The sequence below is a fragment of the Neofelis nebulosa genome, chromosome 15 (genome assembly GCF_028018385.1).
Source record: "Neofelis nebulosa isolate mNeoNeb1 chromosome 15, mNeoNeb1.pri, whole genome shotgun sequence".
Lineage (NCBI taxonomy): Eukaryota > Metazoa > Chordata > Mammalia > Carnivora > Felidae > Neofelis > Neofelis nebulosa.
Genome location: NC_080796.1, coordinates 55648087 through 55653550, shown reverse-complemented (window position 1 = coordinate 55653550; position 5464 = coordinate 55648087).

Sequence of the window (5464 nt, the reverse complement as noted above, 5' to 3'; positions counted from 1 at the left end):
AGGAACAAATTGGTCAAATCACATTAAATGTTAAAAAATTTAAAACCAATTCAATCTCAATCCAACACGCATGCAATAGAAGCTTTGTCATTGTTGGGTATACAGATGGATAAAATTAGCAATATATTACAAAACATGAATGAATTTCACACAGAATAAAACAATGTAAAGTCTACATAAAGCAATTGGAGAAAACACTAAAAATAACAAAATACTAAAAGATGACATAAACATGTTTCTCTACCATAGCTTGGCAATTATTGCAGTTATAATTGATATGTAGAATAGTTTTAGAGTGGCTGTAATCTCAGGAGCAATATTAACAAACTAGGATAACAGCCCAATCAGAAGTAAAGTAGATAACTCACATCCTAATGGCTGTAATTCCTTGGGGAAGTGTGAAATTCGAATATGGGCCCTTAGAGGACACATGACACTGGGTTTCCACACTTTTGTGATTCCCCAGTATCAAAAGGGAGAGTGGAGCCTACAGGCCACAGAAAGCCCTCTTACATTGCAAAGAAAACATGTTTCTAAAACTATGTTAGTGGAATGGAAACAAAATGCATTATTCTTAGGTCTTTGGCTATAGCTATGGTACAAGTACCAACAACTATGGCTTTGATGCCTCCTCACTCGGTTATATATAGTATGGGAAATTGGACCATGATAGTATGCTCTAAGCCAAACCTCACTCTAACCTATTACAGTCAAGGGAAAAATAGGGAACACAATATGAAGAGATGTGCAAAAATAGAACGATAATGAATGTGACAGTAGAAGGAAAAAGATACTATTCAAGGTTAATAGAACATAGAGTAGCTATTAAAAATAACTAAGGAAATATTTCACATTTAGCCTCTCAAAATTAAATAAATGTAAATCATACATAAGAAAACTTAAGTGAAAGAACATCTGGAAAATGAGACTAATGAAGTCAAAATAACTTTGTGGAATTGAAAAGAACAAAAACTTGCATTCTCTAAAATAATGACAGCCTTGCATTCTGATGTTATATCGATGCAAAGTGTGGTTGAGAGTGCTATGCAAGCTTTACCCCCTGGAGCCTTATAAAAATGGCTTTTACATGGAAACACAATTGTCAAAGAAACTTAAAGTTGAGTGTTTTAAAAAGTTTAACTTTTGGTGGTTTGGCAATCAGATATCGTATCATAGAAAAGAGTTCTCTGTTATTCTTTTGTTAACTGGAAATATGGCTTCTTAAACTGGTCATTAAAATCTGATGTAAAAGAATGTGTAGTAAAAAACAAAACAAATCAAAAACTCCCAAAATACGGTTGTGATTAAGACTGTAGATGATGTAGAATCACAGAGTGGACTGATGTTCTTGTAAACTTAGATTTGTACAGAGAATTAGGCCTTTAGGATTAAGGAGTGTATGAGTGATATGAAATCACAAGATCAGTGATTGTTGTACTCATTTGATAGTCTCTTAGAGCCACTTGCTTACGGCTTAACTGAAGTTGTTTTGATCCACTTGCTTACAACAAAGACAAAAAAAGATTTTTTGATGTAAAAGTAAAGCTGTGTCAGGATGTCATCTCTCATCTGGTCTCACCCATAAGAACTCAATAGTTCACCTGTTGAGGGTACCTGCTGGGGGCTTATCACTAAAACATATGGAGAAGCAAGTATGACAAGGAGACACTTTCACTATAAATACCAATCATTTGTGAAGACTATCTGAAGGTGTTCCATCTGGGCAAGGTGACACTTTGCGATCTAAATAGCGAGTTCTCTAAAGACCTTTGGGGCAATTAGGTCCTGCCAAGGTAAAGGCAACTCTTTCACTGGCAGTGGAGAAAGCCTTGCAGTCATCCCTCTAAGATCACCCTGCCCATCGACACCTGCTCTACTGGTCCCAACAGAACGCTGTGTTCCCCCAGCAGGGAAATTTTACTTCTGGCAGCTATACATCAGCTCTCAGTTGGCTAAGCCATCTCTCCTGAGTACCAACCCCTATCAAGTTACACCTGAACTAAATTTGGACTTTATTCCTTTCATGTCCCTTGCCTGGAACAGTAGTATGATTAATCTATCACTGATTTGGAGTACATTATTTCTTTATTGGCTTATTAAGAGACATCATCCTACAGGATTTTGGCTTGTGAAACTCTCACAGTGAACCTGTGTCAAACAAATCGTTGGCACAAAACAAAATGAAATAGATTGTTTACTGTGCTTTTCCTGGTAACCTCCTGTAGCTGATTCCCCAGCCCTAACATTTTTTGTCTTTAGCTGAAAATGGTTTTTAAGGTGATGAGTTCAACCATTTCAGAATTACTCCATTTTCTTGGGTCTCTCCCATGGATAGAGTAGGTAAATTTGTTATTAAACTTGTTTTTCTCCTGTTAATCTGTCTTGTAGCAATTTAGTTACTAGGCCAACCAAAGAACCTAGAAGGAAAGAAGGGAAAATGTTTCTGCCCCTACACAAAGAGTTTACCTGTCTGCATTGTGAGCCAATGATGATAGTAAAATTAATCAAGCTTGGTAACAGATTTTTCCAGCAAAAAATGAAGGCTCTCAAGGTTAGAACAAAGCAAAAACTTAACAAAAGATAAAGAGGGTTATAACAAAATAAGAAAGTCAAGTCATCAGTGATGGGGTTTTGGGGTGATGGTGGGGAGTGGTCTGGAGCCAATGGCTAAGAAAGAATTCTTGAAGATGTCTTTGGTGCAAAAAGGTGATTTTATTAAAGCAGGGGGACTGGACCCATGGGAAATTGTTGCACTGGGGTCGTGATGGGTAACTGATTATATCCTCATGTTGGGAGGGTGTTAGGCATAGAGTGAGTCTCTAAGGTATTTTGGAAGCAAGGTTTCCAGGACTTTGAGGGGCTAGCTGCTGTTAGGAAATGCCATTTATTACCATTTAAAACCTCAGTCATGAAACCCTTCAGATGTATATGAGGGGCCATAAACTTGGAGTATGATTGTCACATATATCTTGGAAGAGTTGAGGTAAAGTTTTCAAAGGAATTTTTATATATTAAAGTAGACTTACAGGATCCTGGGGTGTCAGGATAATGCTAAGCTAAGATTCCCTTTTGCCCCCAGTAAAGTGTCATCATCAAGGCAGTTGAGCTCCTAGAGGAAGGTTACTCTGCTGGCTTCAAGGACTTGTCAATGAGCTGTAGGCAGTAAGGGAATTTAATTTTTCATTTGCCTTAGTTTTCCACATCACCCTGGCAAGCACTTAAACCCCTTTCCTTTTTCTTGGATAGCCAGGAGTATCTGAGGAATATCACACGTATGTCACCTAGGAGGGGAGGGGAGTGGTGCTGTTACCCTATACTCTGCCCTCAGCTTGCCCCCCCCCCCACACTCCCTCATCATTCAGTAAGATAGAAACACTAGAAATGTGTGTGCACTTACTAAATGCAATCTCAAAATATGTTTGTAACAAAATAGTTGACAAAAAATAAGGTAAAAAGACAAAACTGCATTCATAGTGAGAAATTTTAACACATTTCTTTCAATAAATGATAGGTTAAAACAGAAGTGTATAGATTTAAGCAACACCATCAATAAGCTTTGTGTACAGGTTGTTTTTAGAAGGCTGCATCAAAAGTATCAGTATACACATACTTTTCAAGCACACAAGAAAAAATTTCAAAATGAACTCTACATCTTGACTTATGTTTTATAATAAAGTATATTTACTGATGTGCAGAACAAAAGTAAAAGAAATAAAGAAAAAATTAAATTTCCTTTGCAGCCCATTGACAAGTACTTGAGACAGGCAGAGTAACCTTAATACTTTACTAGAGGCAAAAGGCTACCTAAGCTTGATATTAGTCAGGATCCTATAGGATCCTCTTAAGTCTTCTTTACCATATGAAAATCCCTTTGGAAGCTTCCTTTATTTCTACCCCCCTCCCCCAAGATATACGTTAGCAATCATCCTCTGAACACATAGCCCTAAATAAACATCTGAAGGCTCTCATGACTAAGGTTTTATTAGACAGTAGTAAATGACCTTTTCCTAACAATAGCTAGCCCCCCTCAAGGTCTTGGAAACCTTGCTTCCAAATTCCTTAGAGACTTCTGCTATCCCTAAACCCCTCCCAGCTTGAAAGTATACAATCAGCCACTCCTCACAACCCCAGGGCAGCTCATTCTGCCTTTGGGTCAATGCCCCCTTGCTTTAATAAAACCACCTTTTTGTACCAAAGATGTCTCAAGAATTCTTTCTGACTGTTCGCTCCTGAACCCCAAGATTTCACATCATTTACCACCTGATAAAGTATAGTAAGACTCTTAACGGAAAAAAAATGGAAAGTATTCCAAATAAAAACAGGAATGAAATATGAATATTTGCTTCTCTTGAACATTTTACTGGAACTCTTACCTAGAAGACAAGTGTATGTAAGCAGAATTTGTCACCCCAAACTATGCCTCTTTGGCATGAGAATTATTTTAGGCTGATTATTTTTTTTTAAATAGAGGAGAGGCTTTGAAATACCAAGTTATCCTTTTGTAAAAGAAATTTGCATTTTTTTACTGTAATCTCCATTTGCAAGAACATCTCCCTCTCTAGTTGGAGAAAGGGGATCTTTCTAAATCTGTAGAAACTCTTATCAATGAAGAAGGCAATGACTTAAATCTACATAACAATATTACACTTGTTTACTTTGCTTGGCCCTCAAACCTCCCTTAAGGCACCTCCTACCCAACACCTTCTTTTGTCTTTAGTGGGAGGTGGTGTTTCAGGTGAGGGCTTGGGCCATTTTAGGGAGTTACTCTGTTTTCCTGGTTATCTCCCATGCATACATGAAGGATACACGTTATTAAACTCCAGTTTGTTTTTCTGTCTGTTTAAATTTTGTTAAATTGCCCTTTTATTATAGGAGAATTTTAGCTGAGAACCTGGAAGGGCAAAGGGAAAATTATTTTTCCTCCTCTATACATACAAGTTACTAAAAAATGAGTATTGAGAAGAAAAAAAAATAGCTATTTATGCATTATACTTTTCTGCAGTCTATATAAAATCTACAAATAAAATGAGTTTTGCAAAGTTAATTATAATATACACAGAGAGAAATCAATTGTATTTCTATATGGCAGTCAAAAAGATTTCAAAATTGGAATTTTAGGGGCACCTGGGTGGCTGAGTCGCTTAAGCATCAGACTCTGATTTCAGCATGCAAACTTTGAAAGGGCGGGCCTACACCAGCCTACTCCATCTTGTTCTGTGTCCTTCACCTTGACCACGCCTCCTCCCCTTGAGTAACCTCCCTCTCACCTGTTCAAACTTCCCAATCAAAACACGCCCGGAGACCTGTGTAACAGGATTCCGACCCTTCCCCGGCCAATCAGCTGAGGCCACAGCCATTACCTCACCAACTGCCCCTAGACCCCAATAAAACCTTTGTGCTTTTGAAACTCGCTCTCTCTCCCCGGTATCTCACCGCTGCGTCCGTGCAGGTAGGATATTGAGCT